Below are 24,369 nucleotides of genomic sequence, written 5' to 3'. Positions count from 1 at the left end.
AAACAGAGTAATATATTTAGTAAAAATTCTTAATACTATGGATTATTTGATGCAGTTAGCATTTAGCTGGTTGGTTTACTTCATGTGTTCGTATTGTTTTAATAATAAGAATCAAACACTGATATCATGACTCTGCTATATACCACGTAACAGAAGAGGATTCCTAAAACAATTTGAAATGAGAAGATTCAAATCTTGCAAGTCTATGCACATCAGTTGGACATGCACATAAGTAAAATAAATTAATATAGACTATAAACAGACCTGCATTAATCTCCAAAAGAGATCTCTATCGGTTCTGATAAACTCAATACTGTTTCTTTTGTCATCTTCTTGAATCTAAATCTGCAGCTGTAATGCATCATAAATGCTCATTTTTCATTGAATTACTTATAGCATTAGCTTTTATCTTTCTATATGATATCTTCTTAGATATGAAAGACAAGTTTTTTTTTCAAACTTGTAAGCTCTGTCACCCTTGATCAACCATTTACTCACCCCAGCTGGTTTTCATCTCATGAAATAAAGTGAAATTCAACAGTTGTTTGCTTAAAAACACAGTATTCTGTTACATCTTGTTCCAATATTGCTTTAAGTTTTAAATCACGTAAAAAAACAGCTCAAACAAATAAACTCAAAAAAGCAAACCAGTAATATTCCACACGATTTAATGTTAGTGCTTTCGTACACAATTTTACATGCATTTCTTCAGACATTCTGGATTACAAGGTTTCCTGTATTAAGTATATCCTAATTGGGTAAAAACAGATCTTTTGACCATTGTAGTGTGCCTTTACTCTGCTGCTGTTATTGCTAGTATCTAAAGTTAGATACAATGGTGTCCTCACTAACTCATTTTTTTACTGTGAAAAATTTAAATTATTTGGGGATGGTTTATTCCCCATTCCATCTGTTACAGCTTGATACAGCCAGGGGATTTTAGTCCTTATATTTTAAGCTTAATGAAATAAAGAGGAGTGGTTTCTGGCCCAGAAATTGTAGTTTATTGGCTGTTTGAGCAGTTTTTCCATCTCTTTCAACTTTCTGGTTTAAAAGCCTGCATTTACCCTTGTTTCCTGCCTTTCCTGTAACTAGTCTAGTCCAGATACAGACTTGCTGTATCCAGGACTGTTTGTAAGCTTCTGAGTGGTGCCAAAGTCTGCTCTTCAATTTTTTTCCCTTAAATCTGCTAGTTCTCTCCTTTCCTGCACTTTTACTAGCTTATTAGTCTAGCACTTTACCAGACTTCTTGTAGCAATTATTGTAGCACACAAAAGTGCTACCAGCACTAAACGTTCTACAAGGAAACATCTCCAATACTTATTATTAATGCCCACCCCTCCAGGCATGTCTAAAGGTCAGTTCCCTGTGCTTTCTCCTATTTTACCTGGTGAACTTGGGCATCCTGATGTAATGTAGCAACTGCCTCATGTACACCGACAACCCTCTCCTCTTACCTCCATACACTCAGACTTGCTGGAAGCCACGGACTCTCCAGCCAAGACTGGAATAGCTGGTCAAGAGGAGAAGGTCAACACTTGCACCACACTACATGGAACACATAGCCTTCCAGAACACACACCAACACTGTATTCACATAAAAACACAAACCACACACCCACCTTCGCGGAGACTGTCAATAAAAATCTACCCAAACAGAAGAGACCTCCAAGGCAGAAATGCACTCGACCACAATAACACAACACTAATCCCGAGACACATAACTCTCCTAAACAGTGTGCCACTCAACCAAAGCCCCTAAGGCAAAACAGCATGCCCAACACACTAGCCATAGGTGATTCAATAGTGAGGCACACTGATGTCCCACTCACTAGGTTGAATAAGGAGAAAGTAACAGTCAGCTGCCTGTCAGGTGCCTGGATCTGCCACATAATGCATGCACTCAGGTCCTTCAACAACAGTTACAAATATGACTCTGTCATTGTACATGTGGGTGTGAATGACCTGAGATGTACCTCCCTGGACTACATGAAAAGAGACATGGAGGAGCTCTTGGATTATGTAGCCCAGGTGGGTATGACCCTAGCCCTGAGCAGCATCCTACCATCACCCAGAATGATACCACAGTACAAGCAGAAAATGACTGATTTCAACAACTGGCTAGGTTTCTGGTGTCATTCTAAGGGGATCCATTATCTGTCTGCCTGGGATGATATGACTGACAGACCTCGATGCTTTGCCAGAGATGGCCTGAATCTGTCACCCCTGGACTTCTGGATACTGGCCAAGGCTCTTGCCACCCCTATAGTGCTTTTTTTAGGTGGTGTTCCAATGACGAAATTACCACCATAACAGCTAAAAACAAATGCAATCTGAGGGTGATGCTGCTCAGTGCTAGAAGTCTAAATCTCAAAATGCACTCACGCGAAGCACTCCTTAAAATAGAGAACATTAACATTTGTGCTGTAACCGAGACCTGGTTCAAGGCAACAGAAAGCACCCCTGCACTACCAGGCTATAACTCATTCCACACCTTTCGGCCCCAGAACTTGGACCGAAGCTACAAAGGTGTTGGTGTTCCCATATTCATAAAGGATGCGCACACCTCTAAACTAGTAGCCCAACATAACACTTCAGAGATACTTCAGGTGCAGCTAACATTGGGTAAGACAGCAATAAAGGTCGTAACCTGCTATAGGTCCCCAACCATGTCCCAAGACTCACACTCCACATTCCTAAGCACCCTGGAGAATATTACGGTCCAAATAACACTCTCATACTGGGCAAATTCAACTAACCCTCCAATAACTGGGAAAAATACTCCTGTACCAATACACTTGCCCAACCTTTCCTGGAATTAATTTATTTCAATTCTCTGGACCAGCTTGTTCTTACCCCCAATAGAGGTAGCAGTATCGTTGACCTGGTCCTTACTAACATGGGTGGCCATTGCTCTACACCAATAGTCAGCCCTTCCCTGGTTAGATCCTACCACAAACTAATCACCTTGGAAACCCACATCCCTCTCACCCACCTCCCTGCAAAGGTAGCCACCATGACAAACTTCTCCAAAGCTAACTTTGGGCTCCTAAAAACTGAGGTGGCTAACTTCATGGCACCCACACAAATGGAGAATAGTTGCATGACCGTCAAATCATACACCAATGCACTGTACGAACACGTACACAAATGCATGGATCTCTCCATACCCAATAGAACCAAGACACTCTCCTCCAAAAAAAGGAAGCCAATCTGGTGGTCCCCTGCCATAAACAAACTCTACAACAAAAGGAGGAAACTGATGCGGAATAAGGTGAAGTCCCAAGACTGGAAAAACTCCCTTATCAGCCTCAACAAAAAGCTGAGATCATAGGTTCATAGGTAGGTACTAGGCTATTGGCCCTAGGGCCTATACAAGCCTAGCCAAAAAGGTACCCTGGCTTTTGCCACCAAAGAAAATTATTTTCTTGTGCCCCTGTCAAGCAGAACCACAGAAGTGATCCCTGGGGTGAATTTCCTATTACCCATCCAATAATCAAGATTTTTCTTGAATAGTGTTAATGATGATCTCTGTTTGACAAAGATAGGTAGCCTGTTCCAGAGTATGGGAAGTCTCTGGGACAGGAATCTATCCCTCCAGCATGTTCTGTTTATTGTGGTGACAAGGTTTAGGTCCCTAGAGCATGTAGCTCAGAGGGATTGGGATTTCTTTAAGTGGAGCATGTCCAACAGCTCTGGGTTTGACATAGCTTTGTATGTTAGGCAGAGATCGCCTCTGAGTAGGCGATATGCGATGGAGTAAAGCTGGAGTTTTTTGAGACGGTCTGCGTAAGGCATCTGTTTGAGGCCAGTAATCCTCTTTGTGAGGTATTTTTGCGGCCTTTCTAGTTGTTGTAGATGTCTTGTGCAGTACATACCAAAAGGGCTTTGTACTCTATAATGGGTCTAATGAGTGATGAGTAGAGGGGAACAATGACCTCTTTTTTTCTGGTTGAGAAACCTTTTGTGATGAGGTGTGCCACATAGAAGGATTTCCTGACCACTGTGGCGATGTGATTATCAAAGGAGAGACTACTGTCCACCTGTGTGCCAAGGTCTCTTATCACACTTTCGGTGTTAAGTAGACTACCTCCTATGTGGTAGTTCATGGGTACAGAGTTTTTACCAAAGGGGATGACAATGCACTTTTTGGCATTGAGCTTGAGACCATGTCTTTGACACCAGGCATTTGTCTCAGTGAGGCCCTTTTGTAGGATGTCCACATCGTTAGGAGTTTCAATTATGGCTCCTAGTTTGCAGTCATCTGTGAATTTAGTTAGCCAAAGACCTTCTGTGTTAGCCTGTACTTCAGAGAAGTAGATACCAAACAGGAGAGAACCCAGGACTGAACCGTGTGGTGCTCCACTTGTCACTGGTCTGAAGTCTGATTTGGAGTCTGCTACTTTCACGGTGTGGGTTCTGTCAGTAAGCCAGTTGGCAACCCATCTTGTGACATAGGGATTTATACCTAGTTTAGTGAGTTTATCTATAATTCCAGAGTGGGGGATGGTGTTGAACGCCTTGGCAAGATCTAGATAGGCTGTGTGAACCACCTTACCCTCATCTATGGCTCTGGTGACTACTTCAAAGAAGTCTATCAGGTTTAGGAGACATGATCTGCCTTTTACAAACCCAAACAGTGTGGGGTCCAGAGTTTAGAGATCTCCAATGTCTTTGTTTATGAGATCCATGATGATACGTTCCATGGCCTTGCAGACGAGGCTCATCAGGCTAATGGGGCGGTAGTTCCTGGGGTCTGTTGTGGCCCCGCCTTTGTGGAGTGGGATAACTGTCATGGAGCACCATTCAATGGGCACAAAGCCTGAAGTGAGGCTATGATTGAACATGGTACTTAGGTGTGGTGCCAGTTCATTCTGTAGTTCATGTAGAAGGCAGCCTGGGATGTTGTCAGGTCCCATGGATGCTGTGTTCTTGGCTTTGGAGAGTGAAGTTTTTACGTGTGCAGCTGTGATTACAGGAACTTTGCATTCTCCCGGTATAAAGATGGGCCCTTTAGGGGGTGAGAGGGGGGTAAAGTTAGCACTGAACCTATCTGCCAGGATGTTGGCAATATCAGTTGGTTCTGTATATTTAGTGTCATTGTGCTGCAACTCAGAGCAGATCTGAGTGTTGCCATTGAGATTTTTGACATAGCTATAGAATGCTTTGTGGTTGTCTTTAGAATCAGTGGCAATTTTGTTTTCATAACTAGCTTTGGAGGATTTTATGAGGGATCTCAGCTTCTTACTGAGGCTGACCATGGAGTTCCTCCAATCGTGGGATTTTACTCTTTTTTGCAACAGTTTCTTTCTTCTGTTGTAGAGTTTGTTTATGGCAGAAGACCACCAGATTGGCTTCCTTTTTTGGAGGATAGTATCTTGGTTCTGTTAGGGATAGCATGATCCATGCGCTCGTGTAAGTGCTTATAAAGTGCATTTGTGTAGGATTCAGCAGTCGTACCTCTATTGTCCATCTGCATGGGTGTCGTGAAGTTTGCCACTTCTGTCTTAAGAAGTGTGAAGTTGGCTTTGGAAAAATCTTTTATGGTTGTTTTCCTAATGGGGGGTGGGAGCGGGATGTGGATGTCTAGGGTGATTAGCTTGTGGTCGGATCTGACCAACGAGGAGCTGACCTCTGGTGTGGAACACCGGTCACCCATGTTGGTGATGACCAGGTCTACGATATTGCTGCCCCTGGTGGGGGTGTGGATAAGTTGATCCAAAGCATTGGAATTGATGATTTCCAGAAAACGTTGAGCAAAAGAGTTGGTACATGAGTAGTTTTCCCAGTTAATGGTAGGGTAGTTGAAATCAGCCATTATTAGAGTGTTGGGTTGTACCTTAATATTTTCCAGTGTATCAAGAAAAGAGGAATGGGAATCCTGGGGCATGGTGGGGGGTCTGTAGCAAGCTACAATCTGGATTGCGGTTTTGCCCAGAATTAGTTGAACTTGGATAATCTCGGATGCATTATGCTGAGCAACTAGCTTGGAGGTGTGGATATCCTTAATGAATATGGACATGCCTCCACCTTTAGTGTTTCGGTCCGGGTTTGGTGGCCGAAAGGTGTGGTATGAATTAAAGCCTGGTAATGCAGGGGTGCTCTCTGGAGCTTTGAACCAGGTCTCTGTCACTGCACAGATGTCAATGTTCTCCATTTTAAGGAGTGCCTCGAGTGAGTGCATTTTAAGGTTTAGACTTCTAGCATTGAGTAGCATTACCCACAGATTTTGCTTGCTTGCACCTGTTATGGTGGTGAATTTGTCATTTGAACCTTGCCTAAAAAAGGCACTATAGGGGTGGCAAGAGCCTTTGCCAGTATCCGAAATCCCAAGGGCGACAGGTGCAGGCCATCTCTGGCAAAGCAGCATGGTCTGTCGATCATGACATCCCAGGCAGACAGATACTGGATTCCCTTAGAATGACACCAGAAGCTTAGCCAATTGTTAAAGTCAATCATTTTGTCCTTGTACTATGGTGTCATTCTGGGTGATGGCAGGATGCTACACAGGGCTAGGGTCATACCGGCCTGGGCTACAAAATCGGAGAGCTCCTCCATGTCTCTTTTCATGTAGTCCAGGGAGGTACGTCTCAGGTCATTCACACCAACATGGACAATGACAGAGTCATATTTGTACTTGTTGTGGAGTGACCTGAGTGTGTGCGTTATGTGGCGGATCCTGGCACCTGACAGGCAGCTAACAGTAACTTTTTCCTTGCTTAGACTGGTGAGTGGAACATCAGTGTGCCTGACTATAGAGTCACCTATGACTAGAGTGTTGGGTACGTTATGCCTTATGGGCTGTAGTTGAGTGGCACACTGAGTATGTGGGCTATGTGTCATTTGGGTTGTGTTGGGGGGAGGAGGTTGCTTGCATTTCTGCTTTGGAGGTCTCTGTTGTTTGGGCAGATTTGCACTGAGAGCCTCCGTGAATGTAGGTATGTGTTTTGTGGTTCTGTGTGTGTGTGTTTTGGTGGTGTAGGTTTTGAGGGACTATGTGATGAGTGTGGTGCGATGCAAGTGTTTACCTTCTCCTCTTGACTGTCTAGGCCAGTCTTTGGTGAAGAGAGCTTTGCTTCCAGTTTGGCTATATAAGGGCATCTCTCACAGGTCATAGTGTTGGGTGGTAGGAGGAGAGGGTTGTCTGTGTACATGAGGCAGTTGCTGCATTGTCCAAAGATGCCCAGATTCATCAGGTAGACAGGAGAAAACACCGGGAGTTGACCTTTAGACATGCCTGAATAGGTGCTTATTTATTAAGTACTAAAAACTGTTTTCCTCTAGACAAGTGAGGAAAGTTGAGTGCTGTAGTAATTTGTATCTTATTTAGTGCTTACAATGAGTTCTGAACAAGTGCTGAGATCAAAGAAACAGATGAGTGCTAAAACTAAAAAGCTGGCTAGTTGCAAGGGAAATTTTGAAGAGCAGACTTTATGGCGCCAGGAATAGTTTAACCCCAGTTAAGTGTGGGGGGGGGGGCTTAGGAGCTCACAAACAGTCCTGGACACAGCAAATCCGTATCTGACCTGCCACAGGAAAGGGGGGAAGCAAGCTTAGAATTTTTTTTTCCCACTAAAGTGGAAATGGAGAAAGCTGGAACAGAAGTTAATTCAACGTTAAGAATCTGAGTGGGTTGGCCTCCACAAATAGGGTTGCCAGGTGGCCAGTTTTTGACCGGACTGTCCGGTTTTCTGACTAATTGTCCGGTTACAAATTTTATTCAAAACCGGACACATGAAGTCCGGGTTTTGTGCCACTGACACAGTCTCAAGCGGTTCTCCCATGCCGTCTTTACTCTCTCCCCTCCTTATTGCCTTTAGTCCTGGTGTGCTTTTTGGCTATAATTAGAGCCATTATCTGACTCCGGACTGTCCAGAAATAAGGGACCCCGTTTGGAAAATGGCGACTGCCTTTTCTTGTCTAGAAAAAAATAAAATCTTTTCATTTAATTAAAAAAAAATTTTTTTTAAGGGTGTTCTTCTTTAAGAACACCCTTTGCATCTGGTCGCACGCACTGATGCAGAAGAAGCTGAAATTGCTTACATGACGTCCTCATCTTCCGACCGCGCAGTGGAATTTGAATTCCAGTCTCCAGAAGACGTTTGGAGTTTGGACTTCACAGCGGACCACAACAACAATGAATGGTTGGACAAATTCAGAGAGGTAGGGATGTGTGTGTGTGTGTGTGTGTGTGTGTGTGTGTGTGTGTGTGTGTGTGTGTGTGTGTGTGTGTGTGTGTGTGTTTGTGAGGTTGCGCTGCTATTTAAAGGAGAGCAACTGAGTCATTCTACAAGAAAGTGCAATGTTAGTTGTTGTGTACTACTATGGAGTATTCTTTTTGAGAAAAGCATAACAGTACTAGTTGCAGGAGTCCCGGTGTAAAGGCAGATTAATCTATTTAGTCCTATAATAAGCCAACTGCTTGCTCTGTTACCTTTGTATATAGCGTTTTTTTATTTCTGCGTATATCTAACTGCATTTTTGTTGATGTTTAATGTGGTAAACTGCTGCCCAGTCTCTTAATGTTGCAACTGTTTATATCATGTTTAAAGTAAAGCTTATTCACTGTGCATTTTGCAAGTGATATTTGATCTGATTGGTACTATTGCCCAAATGGAATTTATTCTGAACTGCATTTGAATTATTTAGCTACTGTATTGTTTCTTATTTGAATTACATCTGTTTCTGAGTAGCTGTTGTGTTTTTTGTTTACCATACTATCCTGCATAATATCTTCAGACTCTGACACACTAACAGGCTTGTACTTCAGCTGTCTGCTGCCTTCGTTTTTACTGGTCTTTTCTTTTCATTCTTTTACCCTTTTTCTAACCTTTCTATGTCTACTGCTTTTTATAATGGATATCCTCTCCTTGTATTATCTAACCTATCACATTCATTTCTATACTGCTCTTACTGTTGTATTAGATAGATTTACAGGAGCAAATCTGAAATGTAATTAACTTAAGAGGAAGTTTTTTATTGCAATTCCTTTAAAATTATATTGCTTAAAGCTGTTGAATGTGGTTAAAATATTTTAGAATGATAAAATAGGGCAAACTTACCTGTTGCCATAGTATCTCACCTGTTAATATTACTAACTATTTTGATATAATGCTCTATAATTGAGGGTCAGCTGTGGTTAATTGTTATTTGTGACATACTGAGATTGGTATAGCAAAGGTATGTAAACTGATGACCCTGCTAGTTTTCTGACCATCCACTAGTTATCCACATTAAGCATATGCTCTGTAGCTTTCTATAAAAGGCATAGGTTCATTTTTTAAAAGCTGCAAGACCAATTGTGTCATTATATATTGTTTTATACTAAACATGTATTTTCAGACCATGCTATACATTTTCAGGTCTGTTTTATTGATGTAAGATATGATTGTTGTTAATACGGTGTAATTTCTTAGAACATTTTAAAATGTTATCATCTTAAACTTGGAAAACAATGTACAATGCTGTTTCGGTGAATGTGAGATTTAAAGGCAGAGTAGTTTTAATGCTACGTCTGTTTTCATTGTGAGACTGTATTGCTTTGTTTAGCAAATGTGTATCAGTGGTTTGTACTATAAAATTTGAAATAAATGTTTTAAATTAAATCAAAATATCTGTAATCACTGTAGAAGTGAAGAAGAAGACAGTATGCACACTGAAAGTTTTGAACAGTGTTTATGGCAACTGGGGAGAAATCGACTGAAATCAGGCATCCAGAACAGAAAAAGAGGGTATTCCCTCTGTTCAGCTGATGTCACAGTGATGTCACAAAATGGGAGGCGCATGGTTGGGAGAGGGGTGGGAATGGGTGGAGTTATGAGTGATGTGAGGGGTGTGACCTTAGTCCGGTTTTAGCCACAAAGAAACCTGGCAACCCTATTCACAAATATTCTTTATTAGATTGAGTGAACTAATGACACTAGACTGGGAGGAGTGTCACAGATCAAATATACAGTACGGGCGGGCAACTGCAAAGCCACCAAGTATAAGAACACACAACACTAGGGATGGTGGGTGGGAAAAATTACAGTTCCTAGCTGTAGCCACTAAATGAAAGTTTTAAACAGATCAAGGAGCAGACTCGAGAATGCTTTTAACTGTAACAGACAAAAATGCACAGAAAAGCTCAGATAGAGCACTCACAAACAGAAAATACAACTCTCAGTATGAAAAAGCAGTTTACAGTTAAGTAATGTGAAAACAGTATAAAACAGTACATAAATGCAGTGAAACAATAAAAAAGATCCCTCATCAAATCCTCTAAAGCTAGCTATGAAAATAGAATTGCAGCAGATAGTAAAGACAACCACAAGTCCTTCTATAGTTATGTAAAGAATCTCCACAGCAATACCCGGATTTGCTCTGAGCTACTGCAGAATGGCACCTCCTATACCAAGCCAACAGATATTGTCAGTATACTGGCAGACAGATTCAGTCCCAATTTTACCCCTATCTCCCCTCCAAAGGACCAATCACAACACCAGTAGATTGCCAGACACTCAGTATTACTGATGCACAGGTAAAAACAGCACTGTCCAAGGCCAAGAATACAGCTTTTATGGGACCTGACAATATCCCTAGATGTGTTCTACATGAACTACAGAGTGAATTGGCACCTCACCTGTGTGCCCTGTTCAATCACAGCCTCACCTCAGGCTTTCTCCCTACTGAATGGCACACTGCTACAGTCATCCCTCTCTACTATTGCCCCATTAGCCTGACGAGTCTGATATGCAAAGCTATGGAATGCATCATCATGGACCTAATAAACAAGTATATATGGAATCTCCAAACTCTGGATCCTACACCGTTTGGTTTTGTGAAGGGTAGATCATGCCTGCTCAACTTGGTTGACTTCTTTGAGTCAGTCACCAGAGCTGTGGATGAAGGCAAGGTGGTTCATACAGCCTACCTTGATCTAGCCAGGGCCTTTGATACCATTCCCCACTTAGGAATAATAAAAAAACTCGTTAAGCTAGGCATCAACCCCTATATCACTAGATGGGTTGCAAACTGGCTCACAGACAGATCCCACAATGTGAAAGTAGCTGACTCCAAGTTAGACTGCTGACTATTCACGAGTGGAGTCCCACAGGGTTCAGTCCTGGGTCCCCCCCCCCCTGTTTGGTATCTACTTCTCTGAAGTCCAGGCCAACATGAAGGGACTCTGGCTGACAAAGTTCACAGATGATTGCAAGTTGGGAGATATTATTAACTCCCCAAGCGATATTGACATCCTACAGAATGGCCTCACTGAAACCAACGACTGGTGTCAGAACCATGGCCTTAAGCTCAATGCCAAAAAATGTGTCATCATCCCCTTTGGGAAAAACACGGTTCCCATGAATTACCACATTGATGGTAGTCCACTGAACATAGAAGGTGTTATAAGAGATCTGGGAACACAGGTTGATAGCAATCTCTCTTTTGATCACCACATTGCCACTGTGGTCAGAAAGTCCTTCTATTTGGCACATCTCATTACTAAGGGTTTTGCATCTAGGAAGAAAGAGGTCACTATCTCCCGCTAAACTTCCCTCATTAGGCCAGTCATTGAGTTGTCCCATTTGGCATGTACCTCACTAGACACATGCAACAACTGGAGAGGCCGCAAAAGTACCTCACAAAGAGGATTCTAGGCCTTAAACACTTGTCCTATATGGACAGACTCAAAAAAACAACTATTTTCTGTCTCAGAGACCTCAACCTCATTACCACAATCAACAGAACATACTGGAGGGACAGGTTCATAACCCAGAGACTGTCCATGCTATGGAATAGACTTCCCATACATGTCAAGCAGAGCACCTCGCTGACCCTCTTCAAGAGAAATCTTGAGTGGATGGGAAATAGAAAATTCACACTGGGGATAACTCCAGTGGCTCTACTCAACAGAGGCACTGGGAACTAAGGTCAGGTGGCACGATGACAGGGTAATCCTACGGCTAGGCTTGTAAAGGTCCCAGGGTCATTAGCCTAGTACAAACCTATGAACCTATGAGCCTAATTGAATTAACCTCAATAATCAGTAAGGAGTATTAACACATCTCAATTAGTAAAGTAAATTACAATTTAATTGACTGGACAGCCTATTTGTATGTTTCACCTAACTGCTCTCTGTATAGAAAAAAATCAATATTTGTAAGCAAAGCATTCTGAGACTATACACCCTCTCTCTATATATAGACATACATACACAAATACCTCTCTATACCTATATGTATAAGTGCACATCTACATATATTTAGCCCTGCAGTGTGAACCTGAGCTGCTAACCAACTAAAACACTAATTGTCAGTCTAGTTAAAACAGATCCATTTCTGTGGATTTGCCTTTCCAAAGCCTTAAGTCTACTGGTTTTAGAAATGGCCATTTAGTTTTAAGTTGTGGCTGTTTGTTAGCTAGTCTCATTTTACAGCCATTATTAATTGATCATTTTATTGTGTTAGATGTCTTTTAACAATGTGACTTTATTGTTGTAAGTCAGTCTAGTGTTTGAATTACATGTATTACTGCATCTTAGTAAAACTTGATGTTATGTTGTCCCTATCTCACCTTCAGTCTTGCTGGTTGGTTTCAGAGCTGATACTAGGCTCCGACTCTGATGCATTCTAAAGCTCAAGAGCTTCCACTGGCTCGAGGCTAGACCCTATCCCAACATGCCTAGCGAGAGTTACCCAGATCTCGTCTGCTGCGTGAAGCTTCGGGATTGCTTTGCGACTGGCAAAGGCTAAGTTGTGCGTTTTTCTAATTATTTGGGGTAAAATCTTGATATTTCTTATCTATAATTATTCCTTGTAGTTAAAAGATTCAAAGTGCTTGTGTGCCTCAATGTCTATCTCCCTATTTTTGCTGTTTGTTATTTAGCCCATTCTTTTCACTCTCAGGCCTACTAATTCCCCTTTTCATTAGTTCATAACAAATCCTTTTCAGTTAGAGGATTCGTTTTTCTGTCTTTTAATTTCAGCCTGTATGAGTTGGAGGGCTTTCCTCCTTCTTCCTTTTTTACTCCCTTTTTTCTTAAGGAGTGCGCCGTTTAAGTTAGAGGCATCTGCTTAGTTGGAGGAGCTGTCGTTTAACTTAGAGACTCTCATCCTTCCATTCCTCCCGTCTTCTTAAAAATAAAATAAACTTGCCTTCTCTGTCTGTTTGCGTGGTTATCTTTCATAGCTAGTGTAGTTGGCTGTTGTGCGGTTATTCTTTTGTTGTGAGACATGTCTAAGGAGTCGTCAAAAGAATCCATGCCTTCTGGATTCAAAAAATGTGATTCTTGCATGCAGAAGATGTCATTGACCGATGGTCATACTAATTGCGTATACTGCCTGGGAGCCGTTCACCTGCAGGACTCCTGTTTCATATGTCATGGATTTAGCTCTAGGGTCCTGCAGGAGTGGAAAAATAAGTTAATTCTGAGAGGGTTACTTAAAGGGCCTTTTGAGGCATCAGTGGAAGGGAATCAGGCTGGCAAATCTGATAAGCCCTCCAAGAAAGCATCTTCGTCAGCTCTGATCTCAGGACCGTCAAAGGGACAAGGCAAACAAACACGTTTGTCAGATCCAAAGTCAGTCAGGTCTGACAAGACACAATCTCCTCCAGTTCCTCCAGTGTCTTCGGAACCAACCAGGAGCCAAAATAGAAAACAATCTCCCTCCTTGTAATCAGTGCATTCTGTACAGCAGTCTCCACTGCTCTAGTCTGTGACAGGTAGCCATCTCTCGTCCAGCCATTCCTCTCAATCATCCAGGAGGCTTTTGGATGAGGATGTGGAGAGGGTGGTAAAGAGGTTACTTAGGACACCGGCCTTGGTGAAAATTTTATCGAGTCCAGACCATATGGATGTGGAGCCGACTACCCAACCTACTTTGTTGTCAATTCCTCCTTCGACTCACCTGAGTTTGGAGCCAGAGTGCATGGAAGTCATTGTGGTGGAACCATCAGATCTGAAAACTGCTGGTCTCTCAGTTCTGACATCTGCTCCAATCTCATCGATACCACCTTCTATCGAGGGATCTGGAGGCCGACACTCCCTCATCGACTCCAGGAGGGATAGTGAGATCAGATGCCTGTCAGATCCTACTCTCCCACTTGGGGCTTCAGCGCAGGTGAGTTCAGTTCTGAAGAGGCCCAATAAGTTTATGACAGTGCCAGAGGACAAACTTTTCCTGACTAATGGTGTTCCAGTTGATGCTATGGTGGTTGCAGCAGCCACAAAGAAGGAATTAGCAGAAACGTCTTCTTCTGTCCATCCGCTGAAAAAGGAGTCCTATACAATGGACAGATACAGGAAGCATGTGTTTTCTTCAGTGCCTTTACCTTTAGGTCACTGAATTATTTGTCCCATTTCACTCATCTCCAGAGGGATTTCCTCAAAGAGCTGGGAGATACCCTGCAGGATCCAACAGCTGCGGGAGCTTCAGACAAGGCTGCTTCCCAGCTTGTGACCTTCTTTTCTGTAGTCAGCTCCTCAATACAGCTTATCTCTTATGCAGCCGATGGAGTGAGCAGGGCAGCAGGCCCAGGAATTGCCTTACAGAGACATTCCTGGATCCACCTTTGCAAGTTTGCGGAGCCCTTCAAGTCCTCCTTTACCAATGCCCGATTTGATGGCTCATCATTGTTTTGACCCACTGTAAAAGAGACTCTTGCCAGGTGCAAGCAAGAAGGCAAAACTCTCTCTGCCATGGGAGTATGTTTCTCTGCGCCTACTAGACCTTATGCCAAAGGTCAAAAAGGTGTGAAAATGTGGTTCCAGAAATCCCAGGGAACTTCACCTAATGTGCGTGGTGACTTTTTCCCTGGGGGCAGAGGGGGAAACAATAATAGGAGACACCACCCTTGCAGCAAAGGGAGTCTGCAGAATCAGGGCAACAGAGAAATGTTCTCTGGTAGGCCCTTCCAGCACTCCTGAAAGGAGGCCTGCCTGTCCACCTCTAGAGGCAGTCGGGGGCAGATTGTCACTGTACCCAGAAGCATGGCAAAGTATCACAAAAGACACATGTGTGCAGCCAATAATATCCAGGGGATACAGCATTCCTTTCTCTCTGTCGCCCCTTCCCAGAAAACAAAAGTCAATCCCAGATGTGCCACCCAATCTATGGGATCAAGCAAACCTAGAAGTTCAAAGGTTACTAGAAAAATTAGTCATCCAAGAAGTCCCCACAGACCAAATCGGATCCAGAACTTATTCAAGGTTCTTTTTAGTTCCAAAAAAAAACAGGTGACTGGAGGCCCATTTTGGATCTCAGCAGACTGAACAAGTCTGTCAAGAAAACAAAGTCCATTTCAGTCCATTCTTCCCTTTCTGGGAAAGGACAATTGGATGTGCTCCATCGATCTCCAGGATGCGTACTACCATATTAAGATGGACAGGTGATCCAGGAGATATCCACGCTTCTGGCTGGGAGCCAATCATTACCAGTTCAGAGCTTCTGAGCTCTGCCCTTTGGTCTCACTACAGCCCCCAGAGTGTTCAACAAATGCATGTCAGTAGTTACAACTCAACTGAGGCGTCTAGGATTCTGGGTGTTTCCATATCTAGACGACTGGCTCCTTACCGTCACCACCAAGCATCGACTAATCAGAGCAAGGGACACCACAATTCATCTCTGCTCAGAACTAGGCATCACTATAAACTACAAAAATTCTGCCTTGTTGCCCTGTCGACATATTACATTTATAGGAGCAGATTTAAATACAAAAGACATGATAGCAAAATTGCCTCAGGAGAGAATGTCAGCCATACGACATCAGGTTTCAATCTTGAGCAGAAGAAAGAAGATTCGAGCAAGATTTGTTGTCAAAGTGCTAGGGTCAATGGCGGCAGCAATAACACTAGCTCCCTTGGCACGCTTCCATATGAAGATATTGCAGTGGCTTCTATTTGCTCAATGCTCCACGCAGGATCAACCCATGTCACACAAGATTCTCATCACGGAGACCTGCAAAAATGATCTGCAATGGTGGCTTCAGTCTACTCAAATAACGATAGGCAGGCCATTCATCCTTCCCCAACCGGTAGCCACAGTGACCACGGATGCTTCCCGGATAGGGTGAAGGGGGGGCATTATCTGGGACAGACTGTTCAAGAAACTTGGCAGCAACATGAGTACAACTTGCACATCAACGTCCTGGAGATGAGAGTGATGCTTCTGGCATTGCAAGCACTCCAGGGTTATCTACCTACGATGTTGATTGCAATTCAAACAGACAACATGTCCATAGTGTGGTACATCAACAAGCAAGGCAGAACCAGATCTTACCCCTTGTGTTGACAGGCTCTAAGAGTATGGCAGAAGGCGATGTCTTCTCAGTGCTTTCTGATTGTGATGCACATTCCAGGTAGATCTAATGTGATAGTGGACAAGCTAAGCAGGGCAATTCTGATGCCACACAAGTGGTCCCTGAAGCAGGAAATTGTAAATCAATTTTTTCTCAACTGGAGCCAGCCTTGCTGTGACCTTTTTGCCACTTCCATCAATACCAAATGCAGCAGCTATTTTGCCCTAGTCCCCCAACTTTGACAGTCACCCAGGGGCACACTTGTTCATGACTGGCCCCTGGGATGTCTTTATGCCTTTCCCCCATTTCCTCTAAATACCCAAAATTCTTCAGAAAGCAAAATTGCTGGGTTGCAAGCTAATCGTCATCACCCCTTACTGGCCTCATCAAATATGGTTCCCCTTCCTATGGCCCCATCTCCAGGAGGAGCCTTGGGTCCTGGACCCAGTTCCAGATCTCCTGGTGCATCAGTCAGGAACGCTCCACCCTTCTATTCAGACCCTCAAGCTGACAGCTTAGTTTCTCCACTTCCCATCTTAGCCAGGCTTTCTGACATTTCCCCAGCAATACGACAAATTTTGATCTCTTCTCATAAATCTACAACAAGAAAGCTTTATGCTAGCAAATGGAAGAGGTTCTCTTGTTGGGCAGTCAAAAATCATATTGATCCTTTTACTGCACCCATTTTAAAGAGCCTGGAATTTCTAACTGAGAATTTAAACCAAGGGGCAGTTGCAGCCACCATCCGAGTTCAGCTGGCTGCTATTTCCAATTATCATGTTGGAGAAATGGGTTCCAACGTTATGTCCTACAGGTTATGCAAAGCTTTCCTGAAAGGTACTATCCTCTTGAAACCCCCAATAAGAGAACCACCTCCTCCTTGGAATCTAAACTTATTTCTAGCTGCCCTGATTCTCCCTTCTTTCGAACAAGCTGCTACTTGTTCTTTGAAATTCTTGACTTGGAAAACAATCTTCTTGACTGCCATTACCTCATCTAGGAGGGTATCAAAATTACAAGTTCTCTCCATTCGTCCCCCTTATTTAATTTTTCACAAAGACAGAGCTTCTCTCAGAACCAATCCCTCCTTCCTACCAAAAGTTTGCTCTGAGTCAAATTTAAATCAATCAATAGAACTACCCGTTTTCTTCTCTAATCATGGCAACAAGGCAGAATATAAACTCCACCAACTGGATGTTCATAGGCAGTTACATTTCTACTTACACAGGACAAAAGAATTCAGAAAATTCGACCAATTGTTTATATCATTTTCAGAAAACAGAAAGGGAACTTCAGTCTCAAAAGTAATCTTATCAAAATGGTATACAGATACCATCACTTATGTTTATAGTTCACAGCGCAACCAACTGCCTGAAAAAATTAGAGGGCATTCAACTAGAGCATTGTCTACCTCTACTGCATTTCAAGCCAGACAGCCTTTGGACTCAGTTTGTATGGCAGCTACTTGGGTTAATTCTCATACCTTCATCACTCATTACAAGGTAGATGTGGCCTCCCAGAACAGGGCATCCTTTGGTTCCACTGTTCTAAAGAGTGCATTCCTTTGAGCCACCCAAGAAAGAAGGTGCTGGGGACGCTGTCCCAACCAGCAAGAATGAAGGTGAGATAGGGACAACATAACATAAAGAAGTTATGTACTCACCATAACATTCCATGTTTGTTGTCCATCATCTCGCCTTCTTTCTTGCATCCCACTCTCCTTCCCCCTTCCTGGAGGATCGAGGGGAATTATCTGGTATATGGCTATATGTATTGTGATTCCCTTCCTGCCTCATGAATTGTATAGGCTTAGGGTCTATTACTGTTGTCTTGGTGGTATTGATAGATATATATAGATGTGTGTGTGTGTGTGTGTGTGTGTGTGTGTGTGTGTATATATATATATATATATATATATATATATATATATATATATATATATATATATATATATATATATATATATATATATATATATATATATATATATATATATATATGTGTGTGTGTGTGTGTTCAGTCTAGTGTTATGGATTATCACAAATGAGATCTGGGTAACTCTCGCTAGGCATGTTGGGACAGGGACTAGCCTCAAGACAGTGGAAGCTCTCAAGTTTTAGAATGCGGCCGAGTTGGAGCCGATACCAATAAGAAAGAAGGCGAGATCATGGACAACAAATATGGAACATTATGGTGAGTACATAACTTCTTTTTCTTTACAAATATAATATTCCATTTTTTTTTTTTTTTTTTTTTTTTTGTTAAATCATTTAACTACATTGATTGTATTGTTTTTGTGAACTGCTTAGCATCCAAGAGCTGTCTTCTTCTTCTTCTCCTAGAGCGATAATAAACATTAATTTGATCTGGAATGTGAACACTATACACAACTGGCTATTTTCTCCTCTCAATTTTTATGCATCAGCAGTTCAATACAGCTAACTCAGAAAGGCCTATAAATTCAGTGTGTATTTTTAGACATTAACACCACATTATTTAATGAATGAAGGCTAACTATGGATACAAATGCCCTGTAACTGCACAGTGCACTGCTCATAAAAGGAATCTCCTTGCTCCATTTTAAGTAGCCAATACCAGTGACTGTCTTCTGTTACTTCACTTTCAGTGCCCAATACACAGACAGTTTTAAATGATGAGGACATTGAAGTAGAACAACAAGTGAAAGATCATATAATTGCCAGCTTTCATCTTAAAACAAAAACAGCACTTTTAATCCACTCACAGCAAAGGTCAGCACTGACAGGTCCAAACAACTAGGTTCATGATATCAGCACAAAATACTATACATATAATCAGCAGAAGGGTGTAAATTTACACGAGTTGGTTATAATTAAAATATGGCATCTCTCCTTATGCCCACCACAATTCTTTATAAAAGGCAGCCTGAAAGTTTTGAATACTTTGCATATTTTAAACTGGAACTGTCACCAACAAAAACTATCAATATTCTCTTTGATCTAGAAAAATAAATAACTGTTCTTCCTATGTCTGTCACAAAAACAATTAACCAGGACTGAATTGGACAGTAAAGTAAAATCATTGTTAAATAGTGTTTACTACTATGGGGCTATTACAATTAGCTTTTAAAATCTCAATGGCCAGTTTCTTCAAGATTTCTATTGTCTAATGAATTCTCACTTTTTTAAATAGGTAATATTACTAACTAAGAGATATCTGGGAAACCTCTACAGTATCTCACATTATATTGATGCTATAAAAGTACATACTGTAATACCTATTGTCTATTAATGTACTATATAGACAAGTTAAATGGTTACAGAAGAATTATTACTCAGACAGACAGCCAGACCAGTCTTCTAGTAAACAGGTTCATAGGCTAGTAGATTGGTAAATTGATTAATAGGCTATCAGACAAAACTATTAGGCCATGGGATGCAACTTCATTATATTATAATTTACATGCCTTATAAAAGAATTGCTATACCTGTTGTACTGACTCACAAGGACAGACATATATCTGTATCAGTGTCCCTGTAATGTCTTCCTTGGGGAGAGTTAACAAAATATCTATAAACCAATAGCAGCTGATTAGGTAAACAGCTTATCATCTACACTGATTATGTGCCCAATTATATCAGAAGCAACTTCAGGTTTAAAAAAATTATTTTTCATAATTATCCAGAAAGGAATAGAAGTCAGTGACCAAGTTATACAGCCGGACTTTTTGAATATCAACTTTATTTTTCAAGCATCTGCCATGTGGAACCTTGCCATTTTGCCTTTCTGCAAGTCAGTTTTCTCTGTATTTGAGATCAACTGAATTTTCTCAAAATGTTGTACATCAGGTATTCTTACTTCACCTGAAAAGTGGATTTTCAGCTTAGCAGGGATAAAGGATCAGTTTTCATTATATATATATATATATATATATATATATATATATATATGTATGGATCTACTTCAGTAGATCAAACATTTACTAGTTCAAAACACATATGGCCGAGACCATATGTTCGAACTTGTAAAAGTTCGAACACTGAAGTAAAACCACATAAAACCAGAAAACACAAAACTAAATGTCACTCTGAGATCGCACTACATTGCGGAAATGGGAAATCTTCTCTTTCTGCTCAATACGGAGATCTCCATTCAGTCAGATTGGACTTTTACAAGTTCGAACATATGGTCTCGGCCATATGTGGTTCGAACTTATAAACGTTTGATCTACTGAAGTGGACCCACACACACACACACACACACACACACACACACACACACACATATATATATATATATATATATATATATATATTTTTTTTTTAAATCAGTTTAATAAATTTGTAGAATGGTCATTATCCCATCTTAGAAATGAACCATTTACAGAAGAAACTGGGAGAAGTGATTAATCTGCTTTGAGAATTAATAATTTATCAATACTTGAGAAAATTACATTATTACTGATCACTAAGGCTGCTTTCAATAAGTCATTTTTTGGTGCAATCCATATTATAAAGATTGATGTAACAATAAGGTCTGATGCAGCAGGTAGACACATTGTCAAAAGGAATACCAAGTGTATTTTTTTATTCTTATTTATACCATTAAAGGAACCTGTACGATCTGGCAACTGTTTTTTTTAGAATTCTTCTTGTTATTATCCTTTCCAAAGATGTTGTCATTGCTAGATGAAAAAAATGTGTTTACAGATCAAACTCTTGCATTCTATCTCCCTGGCTTTCATTACAATATTGGATCACATTTTAAGTTTCACAGCTTTGGAAATGTCTACAAAGCAAGTGTTTGCAGCCCATGTTTTAATTACTTTCCATATTCTTATAAACTTACCAATTTTCTACAGATTCTCTGTTGTGTTATTCACAACTCCATTGTTTCTCACCCAAAGGGGCCATCAATCTATTAAGTCTTTGAGGATTCATAGATCTGTTATCATAATTGTTAGACAGAAACTAAGGTTAGAATTTCCAAAAATTATATTATACGATTGCCATTAATATTCAAAAACGAGCATGCTGATTGGCCCATTGTAAATCCGAGAATATACCAACTGGAAAATGTTTGGTCACCCAGACTTTTTCCTATTAGTATATCTTGTAATTTTTTTACTTTTCTTTTTTTATATACCAAAAAAAGAAAACAGAAGACTTGAAACGAGCAAGGAAGACAGTGCAAACAAAAATAAGGGGATAATCGGGTATGTTCTGCAAAACTAAAGAAACTTACCTGATTATCCTTTTATTTTGTCTGCCCTGGCTCTCCAGAATGTAAAAAGGCTCCCAGTTTCTTTCTTTTCTTCTCAATACATTAAAAAAAAGCAACAGAGATCTTCCTTTCTCTGTTGCTACATTTGCACAGCACAGATGTACTGCGTAAGCATGGGAACACAAGTCCCATACGCATGCACAGTACATTAAAAAAAGCCCCAGGATAACTGAAAAACGCGGAAGGGCAGCACAGAGGCATTATACAAAGACATTATTTAAGAAAAGTACGTTTTTTTTTCTTAAATAATGTCATTGTATAATTAAGAAATAACCTACAGCTGGGTGTGGGCAATGCTGGATTTATCCACAGTTGGCTTTGTTTTGTCACAAGGGATTCGGACCCATGACCAAACCACACCAACCGTGGGTATAATCCAGCATTACCCACACCCAGCCATTGGTTATTGCTTAAATATTAACAGGCAAAGGGAGTGAAGTAGCAAACCACTCAAACTAACAACAATATAATTCAAGCAATATCCTATAGTCAAAGAAGAAATGGTTTATTTCAAAATTTTTAAATCATGACAAACAAACCAGATCTGAGAAAGTCAATGGTAACGAAAAAAAAAATAATAAGACCCTGTCCAGACATACTAAAAGTAAGCAGTTCTTATGAGTACTACAGTTTAAGTAAATGGTCCAAATAGCATGAAATAGATGGATTGGTAATATAATTTCATCTTCTAAGGAGACAGGGAATTGTGAGAAAGTGAAAGTTTAACCAAAACACAAAATCAGATTACTGTGGTTACCACCATCAGGCCATTTTGGGGTAGAGCAAATCTAAAAATAATAACTACTACTCACAACCTGTGCTGACAATAGTATTGCACAGTGCATTAAGATAACATCCTTTTTCACTTTTTGATGACAATGGTCTTTCATATACTGCCTTGTTAATTGCTAGACTATGTGACAAGAATTGTATAAACCAACACACCTCGTGGAACTAGACCTGATACCACAAGAAGAGTCCAAAGTAAAATTCTTCCATTTATTCACACCACAAAATAAGTCAAGCACTTTTGTCCACCATACTACAGGACTTTATCAAAGCAGTTAACATCCAGTCACAAAGTGCTTTTATCCTTGAATTAGTTAGCATCAATTAAGTACTTAAATAATTCAATTATCCAATAAAAGTATTCATGAGCATTTAAAACATTCAAGTAGTCATTCTAAAATCACAATGTATTAATTATTACCATTTTAAATTAAAATAATTATTAATATATATACAAAACAAACATATATTATTCAAAAACATTCTATAAAAACTTTCACAGTTCATAGTTTGGTCGCTCTTTCTTTAAGTACAGGTACAAGGGAAACATGGTCATTTAGACCTGGAGGGTGGGGGCATTTAACAAAATCTGCCATCTATACTCACTTCTGTATATGTTATTTGACAAATCCCCCCTCTAATATCTTTCTTAATAATTTCCAAAATACCAAAACAAAATCCTTGCCTAACCCCACAAGAGAGTGTATGCTTATATAACGCATTATTAGTATTATGTGTCTCAATAACATATAAATGTTCATATATTCTTTTACGTAGGGATCTCTTCATTTTCCCCACGTAGAACATGTAACAGTCTTGACAAACAAGTATGTACACTAACCCACTGCTATCACAGTTCCCTTTTTTCAAATAAATCTTTCTCTGGGGGTCACCTACCTTTAATTCCTTACCTGTGTAAATATAGAGACAGTACTTGCATAAACCACAACTAGTTATACCTCCTTGGGTAGGTTGTTGGTGGATGGCATGTTCAAACAAAAATTTCAAGTTGTGTCCCACCTTAGTTGTAAACAGGGTTTTTTCTCTCAGTTTGTTACTTAACTATTGATTACATTGCAATATTAACCAATTGTGAGTCAAAATATCCTTGACTTTACCATCAAAAGTTCCAAAATGTGTAACTATAGTGTTGGTATATTCTTGTTTTTTATTATTATTGGGTCTCCCCACCCTATTTGTGGTTGTAATTTGACCTAAAAGTGGAACAAACTTGTTTCCCCACCCCCTCAGAATTTCATCAGCCAAATCGTAAACCATTTTTGGGGGGTACCCTCTGGCCAGAAACATAGAACTCAAATTTCCTAGTTCTAATTTAAAATCTGTAATAGTGGAGCACATTCTGGCTCCTCGGATCATCTGGCCTCCAACTAAGTTTCTTTTGATGTAATATGGGTGGTTACTTTCATATGCCTAAAAACTGTTTGAATATGTGGACTTGCAGAAAACCTTGGATGTAAACCCTTGTATTTCATAGTTCTTTTTAATGGTGACATCCAGGTAGTTAATTTCTGTAGCATGGAAATTATAAGTGAACTTAAAATATTCACAAATGTTGTTTATGTATTAACAAAAATGTTTAACCATTTTTTATTTCCTTTTCCATAAAATAAAAATATCATCCAGGTAACGCAAGTAAACAAACCACCCTTCTTCAAAACCTGAGTTAAAAATGCATCTCCTTTCCCATGCTGCTACCACTAAGTTGGCAAACATTGGGGCACAGCTTAACCCCATGGCAACACCTCTTAGCTGCCCGAAAAATTCACTTTCAAAACTAAAATAGTTGTATTGTAAGATAGTCTCCATAGCATCAATAATAAAATTAAAAAGAGGCGCCCTCAATGTTGTATATGCTAATAAAGCCTCTGAAAATAATTCCAATCCCGTTTCATGTGGTATGGAACTAAACAAGTCTACTACATCTATGGTAGAAAATCCCTTAGATTCTAAGAAATATTCTTGTTTAATTCTTCCAAGGAAGTCCTATGAATCTGTTAACACATGTTTAATAGGAATTAA

The sequence above is a fragment of the Protopterus annectens genome, chromosome 2.part0 (assembly GCF_019279795.1).
Source record: "Protopterus annectens isolate FY-2018-M chromosome 2.part0, PAN1.0, whole genome shotgun sequence".
NCBI classification, from domain to species: domain Eukaryota; kingdom Metazoa; phylum Chordata; order Ceratodontiformes; family Protopteridae; genus Protopterus; species Protopterus annectens.
Note: the sequence above shows the minus strand (reverse complement) of the source record.